General features: G+C 40.9%; 14 non-coding genes across 14 annotated transcripts; 12 read left to right on the forward strand and 2 right to left on the reverse strand.

Moving 5' to 3' along the window:
• The first annotated feature begins 353 nt into the window (after positions 1-353).
• Positions 354-427, forward strand: TRNAT-AGU (transfer RNA threonine (anticodon AGU)). Its single transcript has one exon. It is a non-coding gene; the product is annotated as a tRNA-Thr (tRNA).
• Positions 428-1195: 768 nt separating this feature from the next.
• Positions 1196-1269, forward strand: TRNAT-AGU (transfer RNA threonine (anticodon AGU)). The gene has a single exon. It is a non-coding gene; the product is annotated as a tRNA-Thr (tRNA).
• A 768-nt stretch (positions 1270-2037) lies between these two features.
• On the forward strand, positions 2038-2111 carry TRNAT-AGU (transfer RNA threonine (anticodon AGU)). Its single transcript has one exon. It is a non-coding gene; the product is annotated as a tRNA-Thr (tRNA).
• Positions 2112-2879: 768 nt separating this feature from the next.
• Positions 2880-2953, forward strand: TRNAT-AGU (transfer RNA threonine (anticodon AGU)). The gene has a single exon. It is a non-coding gene; the product is annotated as a tRNA-Thr (tRNA).
• A 767-nt stretch (positions 2954-3720) lies between these two features.
• TRNAT-AGU (transfer RNA threonine (anticodon AGU)) lies at positions 3721-3794 on the forward strand. Its single transcript has one exon. It is a non-coding gene; the product is annotated as a tRNA-Thr (tRNA).
• A 767-nt stretch (positions 3795-4561) lies between these two features.
• TRNAT-AGU (transfer RNA threonine (anticodon AGU)) lies at positions 4562-4635 on the forward strand. Its single transcript has one exon. It is a non-coding gene; the product is annotated as a tRNA-Thr (tRNA).
• Positions 4636-6243: 1608 nt separating this feature from the next.
• On the forward strand, positions 6244-6317 carry TRNAT-AGU (transfer RNA threonine (anticodon AGU)). The gene has a single exon. It is a non-coding gene; the product is annotated as a tRNA-Thr (tRNA).
• Positions 6318-8763: 2446 nt separating this feature from the next.
• On the reverse strand, positions 8764-8836 carry TRNAK-UUU (transfer RNA lysine (anticodon UUU)). Its single transcript has one exon. It is a non-coding gene; the product is annotated as a tRNA-Lys (tRNA).
• A 458-nt stretch (positions 8837-9294) lies between these two features.
• Positions 9295-9368, forward strand: TRNAT-AGU (transfer RNA threonine (anticodon AGU)). The gene has a single exon. It is a non-coding gene; the product is annotated as a tRNA-Thr (tRNA).
• Positions 9369-10973: 1605 nt separating this feature from the next.
• On the forward strand, positions 10974-11047 carry TRNAT-AGU (transfer RNA threonine (anticodon AGU)). The gene has a single exon. It is a non-coding gene; the product is annotated as a tRNA-Thr (tRNA).
• Positions 11048-12657: 1610 nt separating this feature from the next.
• On the forward strand, positions 12658-12731 carry TRNAT-AGU (transfer RNA threonine (anticodon AGU)). Its single transcript has one exon. It is a non-coding gene; the product is annotated as a tRNA-Thr (tRNA).
• Positions 12732-13809: 1078 nt separating this feature from the next.
• Positions 13810-13882, reverse strand: TRNAK-UUU (transfer RNA lysine (anticodon UUU)). Its single transcript has one exon. It is a non-coding gene; the product is annotated as a tRNA-Lys (tRNA).
• A 457-nt stretch (positions 13883-14339) lies between these two features.
• Positions 14340-14413, forward strand: TRNAT-AGU (transfer RNA threonine (anticodon AGU)). Its single transcript has one exon. It is a non-coding gene; the product is annotated as a tRNA-Thr (tRNA).
• Positions 14414-15180: 767 nt separating this feature from the next.
• Positions 15181-15254, forward strand: TRNAT-AGU (transfer RNA threonine (anticodon AGU)). The gene has a single exon. It is a non-coding gene; the product is annotated as a tRNA-Thr (tRNA).
• Positions 15255-16480: the final 1226 nt, after the last annotated feature.

Here is a 16480-nt window from a genome sequence, read left to right on the forward strand (position 1 = left end):
ACATTTTGACACTGGAGACATAACTTTTTTCAGTCATTCCGTATCCAGATATAGAGATTTGCAGCATCTAGAACTTTAATGTTCACCCACTTACGGATTTGAATGTTTTGCCACATTCATGAGTGCAAACTTGCTCCCCAGTAAAGACGAACATGTGCTCCTCAATGCACACACTGGGCAATGCAGTCCACTCTAAATCGACGATTAATGACATGCTCGTTTTGTGCAATGGAGTTTCAGTCAATTGGAAAACATTTTGAAAAGTTATATTGCAACAGAAGCCCAGCCTTAAAAAAGTGGATTTCACTTCTAAATGATTACATGAGGAAGGAAAGGAGACCAGATGCAAAAAAGGTGCTGTGGCTTAGTTGGTTAAAGCGCCTGTCTAGTAAACAGGAGATCCTGAGTTCGAATCTCAGCAGCGCCTGTCTGCTTTTTTTTCGACCAATCTGTCTCCCCAATATTAAAACTTTGTACAAAGATTGTTATTTCATGCTATTTAGAAGCACAGTCAGGCTTGAAATGTTGGCAAAGCATCCAAGAATTCTGGACTCCACTACCTTAGAGTCATATTGCCCAAGGTTGCGATGCCATCAGAAATAGCACATATTAGAATGAGCAATTCATATTTCCTGCTAAATTTTTTGTAAAAGAAGCAAAGGTACGCCTGAACAGGGACTTGAACCCTGGACCCTCAGATTAAAAGTCTGATGCTCTACCGACTGAGCTATCCAGGCACAGGGATCACTGCCCATTTGAAACTTGATTTTCACTCTACAGCACCTCCATACATGGCTACCTCACTGGTCAATAAAGGAAATGAATTACTAGTGCATTACACACATTTTGACACTGGAGACATAACTTTTTTCAGTCATTCCGTATCCAGATATAGAGATTTGCAGCATCTAGGACTTTAATGTTCACCCACTTACGGATTTGAATGTTTTGCCACATTCATGAGTGCAAAATTGCTCCCCAGTAAAGGCGAACATGTGCTCCTCAATACACACACTGGGCAATGCAGTCCACTCTAAATCAACGATTAATGACATGCTCGTTTTGTGCAATGGAGTTTCAGTCAATTGGAAAACATTTTGTAAAGTTATATTGCAACAGAAGCCCAGCCTAAAAAAAAGTGGATTTCACTTCTAAATGATTACATGAGGAAGGAAAGGAGATCAGATGCAAAAGAGGTGCTGTGGCTTAGTTGGTTAAAGCGCCTGTCTAGTAAACAGGAGATCCTGAGTTCGAATCTCAGCAGCGCCTGTCTGCTTTTTTTTCGACCAATCTGTCTCCCCAATATTAAAACTTTGTACAAAGATTGTTATTTCATGCTATTTAGAAGCACAGTCAGGCTTGAAATGTTGGCAAAGCATCCAAGAATTCTGGACTCCACTACCTTAGAGTCATATTGCCCAAGGTTGCGATGCCATCAGAAATAGCACATATTAGAATGAGCAATTCATATTTCCTGCTAAATTTTTTGTAAAAGAAGCAAAGATACGCCTGAACAGGGACTTGAACCCTGGACCCTCAGATTAAAAGTCTGATGCTCTACCGACTGAGCTATCCAGGCACAGGGATCACTGCCCATTTGAAACTTGATTTTCACTCTACAGCACCTCCATACATGGCTACCTCACTGGTCAATAAAGGAAATGAATTACTAGTGCATTACACACATTTTGACACTGGAGACATAACTTTTTTCAGTCATTCCGTATCCAGATATAGAGATTTGCAGCATCTAGGACTTTAATGTTCACCCACTTACGGATTTGAATGTTTTGCCACATTCATGAGTGCAAAATTGCTCCCCAGTAAAGGCGAACATGTGCTCCTCAATACACACACTGGGCAATGCAGTCCACTCTAAATCAACGATTAATGACATGCTCGTTTTGTGCAATGGAGTTTCAGTCAATTGGAAAACATTTTGTAAAGTTATATTGCAACAGAAGCCCAGCCTTAAAAAAAGTGGATTTCACTTCTAAATGATTACATGAGGAAGGACAGGAGATCAGATGCAAAAGAGGTGCTGTGGCTTAGTTGGTTAAAGCGCCTGTCTAGTAAACAGGAGATCCTGAGTTCGAATCTCAGCAGCGCCTGTCTGCTTTTTTTTCGACCAATCTGTCTCCCCAATATTAAAACTTTGTACAAAGATTGTTATTTTAATGCTATTTAGAAGCACAGTCAGGCTTGAAATGTTGGCAAAGCATCCAAGAATTCTGGACTCCACTACCTTAGAGTCATATTGCCCAAGGTTGCGATGCCATCAGAAATAGCACATATTAGAATGAGCAATTCATATTTCCTGCTAAATTTTTTGTAAAAGAAGCAAAGATACGCCTGAACAGGGACTTGAACCCTGGACCCTCAGATTAAAAGTCTGATGCTCTACCGACTGAGCTATCCAGGCACAGGGATCACTGCCCATTTGAAACTTGATTTTCACTCTACAGCACCTCCATACATGGCTACCTCACTGGTCAATAAAGGAAATGAATTACTAGTGCATTACACACATTTTGACACTGGAGACATAACTTTTTTCAGTCATTCCGTATCCAGATATAGAGATTTGCAGCATCTAGGACTTTAATGTTCACCCACTTACGGATTTGAATGTTTTGCCACATTCATGAGTGCAAACTTGCTCCCCAGTAAAGACGAACATGTGCTCCTCAATGCACACACTGGGCAATGCAGTCCACTCTAAATCGACGATTAATGACATGCTCGTTTTGTGCAATGGAGTTTCAGTCAATTGGAAAACATTTTGAAAAGTTATATTGCAACAGAAGCCCAGCCTTAAAAAAGTGGATTTCACTTCTAAATGATTACATGAGGAAGGAAAGGAGACCAGATGCAAAAAAGGTGCTGTGGCTTAGTTGGTTAAAGCGCCTGTCTAGTAAACAGGAGATCCTGAGTTCGAATCTCAGCAGCGCCTGTCTGCTTTTTTTTCGACCAATCTGTCTCCCCAATATTAAAACTTTGTACAAAGATTGCTGTTTCATGCTATTTAGAAGCACAGTCAGGCTTGAAATGTTGGCAAAGCACCCAAGAACTCTGGACTCCACTACCTTAGAGTCATATTGCCCAAGGTTGCGATGCCATCAGAAATAGCACATATTAGAATGAGCAATTCATATTTCCTGCTTAATTTTTTGTAAAAGAAGCAAAGGTACGCCTGAACAGGGACTTGAACCCTGGACCCTCAGATTAAAAGTCTGATGCTCTACCGACTGAGCTATCCAGGCACAAGGATCACAGCCCATTTGAAACTTGATTTTCACTCTACAGCACCTCCATACATGGCTACCTCACTGGTCAATAAAGGAAATGAATTACTAGTGCATTACACACATTTTGACACTGGAGACATAACTTTTTTCAGTCATTCCGTATCCAGATATAGAGATTTGCAGCATCTAGGACTTTAATGTTCACCCACTTACGGATTTGAATGTTTTGCCACATTCATGAGTGCAAACTTGCTCCCCAGTAAAGACGAACATGTGCTCCTCAATGCACACACTGGGCAATGCAGTCCACTCTAAATCGACGATTAATGACATGCTCGTTTTGTGCAATGGAGTTTCAGTCAATTGGAAAACATTTTGAAAAGTTATATTGCAACAGAAGCCCAGCCTTAAAAAAGTGGATTTCACTTCTAAATGATTACATGAGGAAGGAAAGGAGACCAGATGCAAAAAAGGTGCTGTGGCTTAGTTGGTTAAAGCGCCTGTCTAGTAAACAGGAGATCCTGAGTTCGAATCTCAGCAGCGCCTGTCTGCTTTTTTTTCGACCAATCTGTCTCCCCAATATTAAAACTTTGTACAAAGATTGCTATTTCATGCTATTTAGAAGCACAGTCAGGCTTGAAATGTTGGCAAAGCATCCAAGAACTCTGGACTCCACTACCTTAGAATCATATTGCCCAAGGTTGCGATGCCATCAGAAATAGCACATATTAGAATGAGCAATTCATATTTCCTGCTTAATTTTTTGTAAAAGAAGCAAAGGTACGCCTGAACAGGGACTTGAACCCTGGACCCTCAGATTAAAAGTCTGATGCTCTACCGACTGAGCTATCCAGGCACAAGGATCACTGCCCATTTGAAACTTGATTTTCACTCTACAGCACCTCCATACATGGCTACCTCACTGGTCAATAAAGGAAATGAATTACTAGTGCATTACACACATTTTGACACTGGAGACATAACTTTTTTCAGTCATTCCGTATCCAGATATAGAGATTTGCAGCATCTAGGACTTTAATGTTCACCCACTTACGGATTTGAATGTTTTGCCACATTCATGAGTGCAAACTTGCTCCCCAGTAAAGACGAACATGTGCTCCACAATGCACACACTGGGCAATGCAGTCCACTCTAAATCGACGATTAATGACATGCTCGTTTTGTGCAATGGAGTTTCAGTCAATTGGAAAACATTTTGAAAAGTTATATTGCAACAGAAGCCCAGCCTTAAAAAAGTGGATTTCACTTCTAAATGATTACATGAGGAAGGAAAGGAGACCAGATGCAAAAAAGGTGCTGTGGCTTAGTTGGTTAAAGCGCCTGTCTAGTAAACAGGAGATCCTGAGTTCGAATCTCAGCAGCGCCTGTCTGCTTTTTTTTCGACCAATCTGTCTCCCCAATATTAAAACTTTGTACAAAGATTGCTATTTCATGCTATTTAGAAGCACAGTCAGGCTTGAAATGTTGGCAAAGCATCCAAGAACTCTGGACTCCACTACCTTAGAATCATATTGCCCAAGGTTGCGATGCCATCAGAAATAGCACATATTAGAATGAGCAATTCATATTTCCTGCTTAATTTTTTGTAAAAGAAGCAAAGGTACGCCTGAACAGGGACTTGAACCCTGGACCCTCAGATTAAAAGTCTGATGCTCTACCGACTGAGCTATCCAGGCACAAGGACCACTGCCCATTTGAAACTTGATTTTCACTCTACAGCACCTCCATACATGGCTACCTCACTGGTCAATAAAGGAAATGAATTACTAGTGCATTACACACATTTTGACACTGGAGACATAACTTTTTTCAGTCATTCCGTATCCAGATATAGAGATTTGCAGCATCTAGGACTTTAATGTTCACCCACTTACGGATTTGAATGTTTTGCCACATTCATGAGTGCAAACTTGCTCCCCAGTAAAGGCGAACATGTGCTCCTCAATACACACACTGGGCAATGCAGTCCACTCTAAATCAACGATTAATGACATGCTCGTTTTGTGCAATGGAGTTTCAGTCAATTGGAAAACATTTTGTAAAGTTATATTGCAACAGAAGCCCAGCCTTAAAAAAAGTGGATTTCACTTCTAAATGATTACATGAGGAAGGACAGGAGATCAGATGCAAAAGAGGTGCTGTGGCTTAGTTGGTTAAAGCGCCTGTCTAGTAAACTGGAGATCTTGAGTTCGAACCTCAGCAGCGCCTGTCTGCTTTTTTTTCGACCAATCTGTCTCCCCAATATTAAAACTTTGTACAAAGATTGCTATTTCATGCTATTTAGAAGCACAGTCAGGCTTGATATGTTGGCAAAGCATCCAAGAACTCTGGACTCCACTACCTTAGAGTCATATTGCCCAAGGTTGCGATGCCATCAGAAATAGCACATATTAGAATGAGCAATTCATATTTCCTGCTAAATTTTTTGTAAAAGAAGCAAAGGTACGCCTGAACAGGGACTTGAACCCTGGACCCTCAGATTAAAAGTCTGATGCCCTACCGACTGAGCTATCCAGGCAGATGGATCACTGCCATTTGAAACTTGATTTTCACTCTACAGCACCTCCATACATGGCTACCTCACTGGTCAATAAAGGAAATGAATTACTAGTGCATTACACACATTTTGACACTGGAGACATAACTTTTTTCAGTCATTCCGTATCCAGATATAGAGATTTGCAGCATCTAGGACTTTAATGTTCACCCACTTACGGATTTGAATGTTTTGCCACATTCATGAGTGCAAACTTGCTCCCCAGTAAAGACGAACATGTGCTCCTCAATGCACACACTGGGCAATGCAGTCCACTCTAAATCGACGATTAATGACATGCTCGTTTTGTGCAATGGAGTTTCAGTCAATTGGAAAACATTTTGAAAAGTTATATTGCAACAGAAGCCCAGCCTTAAAAAAGTGGATTTCACTTCTAAATGATTACATGAGGAAGGAAAGGAGACCAGATGCAAAAAGGGTGCTGTGGCTTAGTTGGTTAAAGCGCCTGTCTAGTAAACAGGAGATCCTGAGTTCGAATCTCAGCAGCGCCTGTCTGCTTTTTTTTCGACCAATCTGTCTCCCCAATATTAAAACTTTGTACAAAGATTGCTATTTCATGCTATTTAGAAGCACAGTGAGGCTTGAAATGTTGGCAAAGCATCCAAGAACTCTGGACTCCACTACCTTAGAGTCATATTGCCCAAGGTTGCGATGCCATCAGAAATAGCACATATTAGAATGAGCAATTCATATTTCCTGCTTAATTTTTTGTAAAAGAAGCAAAGGTACGCGTGAACAGGGACTTGAACCCTGGACCCTCAGATTAAAAGTCTGATGTTCTACCGACTGAGCTATCCAGGCACAGGGATCACTGCCCATTTGAAACTTGATTTTCACTCTACAGCACCTCCATACATGGCTACCTCACTGGTCAATAAAGGAAATGAATTACTAGTGCATTACACACATTTTGACACTGGAGACATAACTTTTTTCAGTCATTCCGTATCCAGATATAGAGATTTGCAGCATCTAGGACTTTAATGTTCACCCACTTACGGATTTGAATGTTTTGCCACATTCATGAGTGCAAACTTGCTCCCCAGTAAAGACGAACATGTGCTCCTCAATGCACACACTGGGCAATGCAGTCCACTCTAAATCGACGATTAATGACATGCTCGTTTTGTGCAATGGAGTTTCAGTCAATTGGAAAACATTTTGAAAAGTTATATTGCAACAGAAGCCCAGCCTTAAAAAAGTGGATTTCACTTCTGATTGATTACATGAGGAAGGAAAGGAGACCAGATGCAAAAAAGGTGCTGTGGCTTAGTTGGTTAAAGCGCCTGTCTAGTAAACAGGAGATCCTGAGTTTGAATCTCAGCAGCGCCTGTCTGCTTTTTTTTCGACCAATCTGTCTCCCCAATATTAAAACTTTGTACAAAGATTGCTATTTCATGCTATTTAGAAATGAATTACTAGTGCATTACACACATTTGACACTGGAGACATAACTTTTTTCAGTCATTCCGTATCCAGATATAGAGATTTGCAGCATCTAGGACTTTAATGTTCACCCACTTACGGATTTGAATGATTTGCCACATTCATGAGTGCAAAATTGCTCCCCAGTAAAGGCGAACATGTGCTCCTCAATACACACACTGGGCAATGCAGTCCACTCTAAATCAACGATTAATGACATGCTCGTTTTGTGCAATGGAGTTTCAGTCAATTGGAAAACATTTTGTAAAGTTATATCGCAACAGAAGCCCAGCCTTAAAAAAAGTGGATTTCACTTCTAAATGATTACATGAGGAAGGAAAGGAGATCAGATGCAAAAGAGGTGCTGTGGATTAGTTGGTTAAAGCGCCTGTCTAGTAAACAGGAGATCCTGAGTTCGAATCTCAGCAGCGCCTGTCTGCTTTTTTTTCGACCAATCTGTCTCCCCAATATTAAAACTTTGTACAAAGATTGTTATTTCATGCTATTTAGAAGCACAGTCAGGCTTGAAATGTTGGCAAAGCATCCAAGAATTCTGGACTCCACTACCTTAGAGTCATATTGCCCAAGGTTGCGATGCCATCAGAAATAGCACATATTAGAATGAGCAATTCATATTTCCTGCTAAATTTTTTGTAAAAGAAGCAAAGATACACCTGAACAGGGACTTGAACCCTGGACCCTCAGATTAAAAGTCTGATGCTCTACCGACTGAGCTATCCAGGCACAGGGATCACTGCCCATTTGAAACTTGATTTTCACTCTACAGCACCTCCATACATGGCTACCTCACTGGTCAATAAAGGAAATGAATTACTAGTGCATTACACACATTTTGACACTGGAGACATAACTTTTTTCAGTCATTCCATATCCAGATATAGAGATTTGCAGCATCTAGGACTTTAATGTTCACCCACTTACGGATTTGAATGTTTTGCCACATTCATGAGTGCAAACTTGCTCCCCAGTAAAGACGAACATGTGCTCCTCAATGCACACACTGGGCAATGCAGTCCACTCTAAATCGACGATTAATGACATGCTCGTTTTGTGCAATGGAGTTTCAGTCAATTGGAAAACATTTTGAAAAGTTATATTGCAACAGAAGCCCAGCCTTAAAAAAGTGGATTTCACTTCTGATTGATTACATGAGGAAGGAAAGGAGACCAGATGCAAAAAAGGTGCTGTGGCTCAGTTGGTTAAAGCGCCTGTCTAGTAAACAGGAGATCCTGAGTTCGAATCTCAGCAGCGCCTGTCTGCTTTTTTTTCGACCAATCTGTCTCCCCAATATTAAAACTTTGTACAAAGATTGCTATTTCATGCTATTTAGAAGCACAGTCAGGCTTGAAATGTTGGCAAAGCATCCAAGAACTCTGGACTCCACTACCTTAGAGTCATATTGCCCAAGGTTGCGATGCCATCAGAAACAGCACATATTAGAATGAGCAATTCATATTTCCTGCTTAATTTTTTGTAAAAGAAGCAAAGGTATGCCTGAACAGGGACTTGAACCCTGGACCCTCAGATTAAAAGTCTGATGCTCTACCGACTGAGCTATCCAGGCACAGGGATCACTGCCCATTTGAAACTTGATTTTCACTCTACAGCACCTCCATACATGGCTACCTCACTGGTCAATAAAGGAAATGAATTACTAGTGCATTACACACATTTTGACACTGGAGACATAACTTTTTTCAGTCATTCCGTATCCAGATATAGAGATTTGCAGCATCTAGGACTTTAATGTTCACCCACTTACGGATTTGAATGTTTTGCCACATTCATGAGTGCAAACTTGCTCCCCAGTAAAGGCGAACATGTGCTCCTCAATGCACACACTGGGCAATGCAGTCCACTCTAAATCGACGATTAATGACATGCTCGTTTTGTGCAATGGAGTTTCAGTCAATTGGAAAACATTTTGTAAAGTTATATTGCAACAGAAGCCCAGCCTTAAAAAAAGTGGATTTCACTTCTAAATGATTACATGAGGAAGGACAGGAGATCAGATGCAAAAGAGGTGCTGTGGCTTAGTTGGTTAAAGCGCCTGTCTAGTAAACAGGAGATCCTGAGTTCGAATCTCAGCAGCGCCTGTCTGCTTTTTTTTCGACCAATCTGTCTCCCCAATATTAAAACTTTGTACAAAGATTGTTATTTCATGCTATTTAGAAGCACAGTCAGGCTTGAAACGTTGGCAAAGCATCCAAGAATTCTGGACTCCACTACCTTAGAGTCATATTGCCCAAGGTTGCGATGCCATCAGAAATAGCACATATTAGAATGAGCAATTCATATTTCCTGCTAAATTTTTTGTAAAAGAAGCAAAGATACGCCTGAACAGGGACTTGAACCCTGGACCCTCAGATTAAAAGTCTGATGCTCTACCGACTGAGCTATCCAGGCACAGGGATCACTGCCCATTTGAAACTTGATTTTCACTCTACAGCACCTCCATACATGGCTACCTCACTGGTCAATAAAGGAAATGAATTACTAGTGCATTACACACATTTTGACACTGGAGACATAACTTTTTTCAGTCATTCCGTATCCAGATATAGAGATTTGCAGCATCTAGGACTTTAATGTTCACCCACTTACGGATTTGAATGTTTTGCCACATTAATGAGTGCAAACTTGCTCCCCAGTAAAGACGAACATGTGCTCCTCAATGCACACACTGGGCAATGCAGTCCACTCTAAATCGACGATTAATGACATGCTCGTTTTGTGCAATGGAGTTTCAGTCAATTGGAAAACATTTTGAAAAGTTATATTGCAACAGAAGCCCAGCCTTAAAAAAGTGGATTTCACTTCTAAATGATTACATGAGGAAGGAAAGGAGACCAGATGCAAAAAAGGTGCTGTGGCTTAGTTGGTTAAAGCCCTGTCTAGTAAACAGGAGATCCTGAGTTCGAATCTCAGCAGCGCCTGTCTGCTTTTTTTCGACCAATCTGTCTCCCAAATATTAAAACTTTGTACAAAGATTGCTATTTCATGCTATTTAGAAGCACAGTCAGGCTTGATATGTTGGCAAAGCATCCAAGAACTCTGGACTCCACTACCTTAGAGTCATATTGCCCAAGGTTGCGATGCCATCAGAAATAGCACATATTAGAATGAGCAATTCATATTTCCTGCTTAATTTTTTGTAAAAGAAGCAAAGGTACCCCTGAACAGGGACTTGAACCCTGGACCCTCAGATTAAAAGTCTGATGCCCTACCGACTGAGCTATCCAGGCAGATGGATCACTGCCATTTGAAACTTGATTTTCACTCTACAGCACCTCCATACATGGCTACCTCACTGGTCAATAAAGGAAATGAATTACTAGTGCATTACACACATTTTGACACTGGAGACATAACTTTTTTCAGTCATTCCGTATCCAGATATAGAGATTTGCAGCATCTAGGACTTTAATGTTCACCCACTTACGGATTTGAATGTTTTGCCACATTCATGAGTGCAAACTTGCTCCCCAGTAAAGACGAACATGTGCTCCTCAATGCACACACTGGGCAATGCAGTCCACTCTAAATCGACGATTAATGACATGCTCGTTTTGTGCAATGGAGTTTCAGTCAATTGGAAAACATTTTGAAAAGTTATATTGCAACAGAAGCCCAGCCTTAAAAAAGTGGATTTCACTTCTAAATGATTACATGAGGAAGGAAAGGAGACCAGATGCAAAAAGGGTGCTGTGGCTTAGTTGGTTAAAGCGCCTGTCTAGTAAACAGGAGATCCTGAGTTCGAATCTCAGCAGCGCCTGTCTGCTTTTTTTTTCGACCAATCTGTCTCCCCAATATTAAAACTTTGTACAAAGATTGCTATTTCATGCTATTTAGAAGCACAGTGAGGCTTGAAATGTTGGCAAAGCATCCAAGAACTCTGGACTCCACTACCTTAGAGTCATATTGCCCAAGGTTGCGATGCCATCAGAAATAGCACATATTAGAATGAGCAATTCATATTTCCTGCTTAATTTTTTGTAAAAGAAGCAAAGGTACGCCTGAACAGGGACTTGAACCCTGGACCCTCAGATTAAAAGTCTGATGTTCTACCGACTGAGCTATCCAGGCACAGGGATCACTGCCCATTTGAAACTTGATTTTCACTCTACAGCACCTCCATACATGGCTACCTCACTGGTCAATAAAGGAAATGAATTACTAGTGCATTACACACATTTTGACACTGGAGACATAACTTTTTTCAGTCATTCCGTATCCAGATATAGAGATTTGCAGCATCTAGGACTTTAATGTTCACCCACTTACGGATTTGAATGTTTTGCCACATTCATGAGTGCAAACTTGCTCCCCAGTAAAGACGAACATGTGCTCCTCAATGCACACACTGGGCAATGCAGTCCACTCTAAATCGACGATTAATGACATGCTCGTTTTGTGCAATGGAGTTTCAGTCAATTGGAAAACATTTTGAAAAGTTATATTGCAACAGAAGCCCAGCCTTAAAAAAGTGGATTTCACTTCTGATTGATTACATGAGGAAGGAAAGGAGAACAGATGCAAAAAAGGTGCTGTGGCTTAGTTGGTTAAAGCGCCTGTCTAGTAAACAGGAGATCCTGAGTTTGAATCTCAGCAGCGCCTGTCTGCTTTTTTTTCGACCAATCTGTCTCCCCAATATTAAAACTTTGTACAAAGATTGCTATTTCATGCTATTTAGAAGCACAGTCAGGCTTGAAATGTTGGCAAAGCATCCAAGAACTCTGGACTCCACTACCTTAGAGTCATATTGCCCAAGGTTGCGATGCCATCAGAAACAGCACATATTAGAATGAGCAATTCATATTTCCTGCTTAATTTTTTGTAAAAGAAGCAAAGGTACGCCTGAACAGGGACTTGAACCCTGGACCCTCAGATTAAAAGTCTGATGCTCTAACGACTGATCTATCCAGGCACAGGGATCACTGCCCATTTGAAACTTGATTTTCACTCTACAGCACCTCCATACATGGCTACCTCACTGGTCAATAAAGGAAATGAATTACTAGTGCATTACACACATTTTGACACTGGAGACATAACTTTTTTCAGTCATTCCGTATCCAGATATAGAGATTTGCAGCATCTAGGACTTTAATGTTCACCCACTTACGGATTTGAATGATTTGCCACATTCATGAGTGCAAAATTGCTCCCCAGTAAAGGCGAACATGTGCTCCTCAATACACACACTGGGCAATGCAGTCCACTCTAAATCAACGATTAATGACATGCTCGTTTTGTGCAATGGAGTTTCAGTCAATTGGAAAACATTTTGTAAAGTTATATCGCAACAGAAGCCCAGCCTTAAAAAAAGTGGATTTCACTTCTAAATGATTACATGAGGAAGGAAAGGAGATCAGACGCAAAAGAGGTGCTGTGGCTTAGTTGGTTAAAGCGCCTGTCTAGTAAACAGGAGATCCTGAGTTCGAATCTCAGCAGCGCCTGTCTGCTTTTTTTTCGACCAATCTGTCTCCCCAATATTAAAACTTTGTACAAAGATTGTTATTTCATGCTATTTAGAAGCACAGTCAGGCTTGAAATGTTGGCAAAGCATCCAAGAATTCTGGACTCCACTACCTTAGAGTCATATTGCCCAAGGTTGCGATGCCATCAGAAATAGCACATATTAGAATGAGCAATTCATATTTCCTGCTAAATTTTTTGTAAAAGAAGCAAAGATACGCCTGAACAGGGACTTGAACCCTGGACCCTCAGATTAAAAGTCTGATGCTCTACCGACTGAGCTATCCAGGCACAGGGATCACTGCCCATTTGAAACTTGATTTTCACTCTACAGCACCTCCATACATGGCTACCTCACTGGTCAATAAAGGAAATGAATTACTAGTGCATTACACACATTTTGACACTGGAGACATAACTTTTTTCAGTCATTCCATATCCAGATATAGAGATTTGCAGCATCTAGGACTTTAATGTTCACCCACTTACGGATTTGAATGTTTTGCCACATTCATGAGTGCAAACTTGCTCCCCAGTAAAGACGAACATGTACTCCTCAATGCACACACTGGGCAATGCAGTCCACTCTAAATCGACGATTAATGACATGCTCGTTTTGTGCAATGGAGTTTCAGTCAATTGGAAAACATTTTGAAAAGTTATATTGCAACAGAAGCCCAGCCTTAAAAAAGTGGATTTCACTTCTGATTGATTACATGAGGAAGGAAAGGAGACCAGATGCAAAAAAGGTGCTGTGGCTCAGTTGGTTAAAGCGCCTGTCTAGTAAACAGGAGATCCTGAGTTCGAATCTCAGCAGCGCCTGTCTGCTTTTTTTTCGACCAATCTGTCTCCCCAATATTAAAACTTTGTACAAAGATTGCTATTTCATGCTATTTAGAAGCACAGTCAGGCTTGAAATGTTGGCAAAGCATCCAAGAACTCTGGACTCCACTACCTTAGAGTCATATTGCCCAAGGTTGCGATGCCATCAGAAACAGCACATATTAGAATGAGCAATTCATATTTCCTGCTTAATTTTTTGTAAAAGAAGCAAAGGTATGCCTGAACAGGGACTTGAACCCTGGACCCTCAGATTAAAAGTCTGATGCTCTACCGACTGAGCTATCCAGGCACAGGGATCACTGCCCATTTGAAACTTGATTTTCACTCTACAGCACCTCCATACATGGCTACCTCACTGGTCAATAAAGGAAATGAATTACTAGTGCATTACACACATTTTGACACTGGAGACATAACTTTTTTCAGTCATTCCGTATCCAGATATAGAGATTTGCAGCATCTAGGACTTTAATGTTCACCCACTTACGGATTTGAATGTTTTGCCACATTCATGAGTGCAAACTTGCTCCCCAGTAAAGACGAACATGTGCTCCTCAATGCACACACTGGGCAATGCAGTCCACTCTAAATCGACGATTAATGACATGCTCGTTTTGTGCAATGGAGTTTCAGTCAATTGGAAAACATTTTGAAAAGTTATATTGCAACAGAAGCCCAGCCTTAAAAAAGTGGATTTCACTTCTAAATGATTACATGAGGAAGGAAAGGAGACCAGATGCAAAAAAGGTGCTGTGGCTTAGTTGGTTAAAGCGCCTGTCTAGTAAACAGGAGATCCTGAGTTCGAATCTCAGCAGCGCCTGTCTGCTTTTTTTTCGACCAATCTGTCTCCCCAATATTAAAACTTTGTACAAAGATTGCTGTTTCATGCTATTTAGAAGCACAGTCAGGCTTGAAATGTTGGCAAAGCATCCAAGAACTCTGGACTCCACTACCTTAGAGTCATATTGCCCAAGGTTGCGATGCCATCAGAAATAGCACATATTAGAATGAGCAATTCATATTTCCTGCTTAATTTTTTGTAAAAGAAGCAAAGGTACGCCTGAACAGGGACTTGAACCCTGGACCCTCAGATTAAAAGTCTGATGCTCTACCGACTGAGCTATCCAGGCACAAGGATCACTGCCCATTTGAAACTTGATTTTCACTCTACAGCACCTCCATACATGGCTACCTCACTGGTCAATAAAGGAAATGAATTACTAGTGCATTACACACATTTTGACACTGGAGACATAACTTTTTTCAGTCATTCCGTATCCAGATATAGAGATTTGCAGCATCTAGGACTTTAATGTTCACCCACTTACGGATTTGAATGTTTTGCCACATTCATGAGTGCAAACTTGCTCCCCAGTAAAGACGAACATGTGCTCCTCAATGCACACACTGGGCAATGCAGTCCACTCTAAATCGACGATTAATGACATGCTCGTTTTGTGCAATGGAGTTTCAGTCAATTGGAAAACATTTTGAAAAGTTATATAGCAACAGAAGCCCAGCCTTAAAAAAGTGGATTTCACTTCTAAATGATTACATGAGGAAGGAAAGGAAACCAGATGCAAAAAAGGTGCTGTGGCTTAGTTGGTTAAAGCGCCTGTCTAGTAAACAGGAGATCCTGAGTTCGAATCTCAGCAGCGCCTGTCTGCTTTTTTTTCGACCAATCTGTCTCCCCAATATTAAAACTTTGTACAAAGATTGCTATTTCATGCTATTTAGAAGCACAGTCAGGCTTGAAATGTTGGCAAAGCATCCAAGAACTCTGGACTCCACTACCTTAGAATCATATTGCCCAAGGTTGCGATGCCATCAGAAATAGCACATATTAGAATGAGCAATTCATATTTCCTGCTTAATTTTTTGTAAAAGAAGCAAAGGTACGCCTGAACAGGGACTTGAACCCTGGACCCTGAGATTAAAAGTCTGATGCTCTACCGACTGAGCTATCCAGGCACAAGGATCACTGCCCATTTGAAACTTGATTTTCACTCTACAGCACCTCCATACATGGCTACTTCACTGGTCAATAAAGGAAATGAATTACTAGTGCATTACACACATTTTGACACTGGAGACATAACTTTTTTCAGTCATTCCGTATCCAGATATAGAGATTTGCAGCATCTAGGACTTTAATGTTCACCCACTTACGGATTTGAATGTTTTTCCACATTCATGAGTGCAAAATTGCTCCCCAGTAAAGGCGAACATGTGCTCCTCAATACACACACTGGGCAATGCAGTCCACTCTAAATCAACGATTAATGACATGCTCGTTTTGTGCAATGGAGTTTCAGTCAATTGGAAAACATTTTGTAAAGTTATATTGCAACAGAAGCCCAGCCTTAAAAAAAGTGGATTTCACTTCTAAATGATTACATGAGGAAGGACAGGAGATCAGATGCAAAAGAGGTGCTGTGGCTTAGTTGGTTAAAGCGCCTGTCTAGTAAACTGGAGATCCTGAGTTCGAACCTCAGCAGCGCCTGTCTGCTTTTTTTTCGACCAATCTGTCTCCCCAATATTAAAACTTTGTACAAAGATTGTTATTTCATGCTATTTAGAAGCACAGTCAGGCTTGAAATGTTGGCAAAGCATCCAAGAATTCTGGACTCCACTACCTTAGAGTCATATTGCCCAAGGTTGCGATGCCATCAGAAATAGCACATATTAGAATGAGCAATTCATATTTCCTGCTAAATTTTTTGTAAAAGAAGCAAAGATACGCCTGAACAGGGACTTGAACCCTGGACCCTCAGATTAAAAGTCTGATGCTCTACCGACTGAGCTATCCAGGCACAGGGATCACTGCCCATTTGAAACTTGATTTTCACTCTACAGCACCTCCATACATGGCTACCTCACTGGTCAA

Source organism: Ambystoma mexicanum, unplaced genomic scaffold (genome assembly GCF_040938575.1).
Source record: "Ambystoma mexicanum isolate Mex_15411 unplaced genomic scaffold, UKY_AmexF1_1 Mex_scaf1, whole genome shotgun sequence".
In the NCBI taxonomy this organism is placed as follows: Eukaryota; Metazoa; Chordata; class Amphibia; order Caudata; family Ambystomatidae; genus Ambystoma; species Ambystoma mexicanum.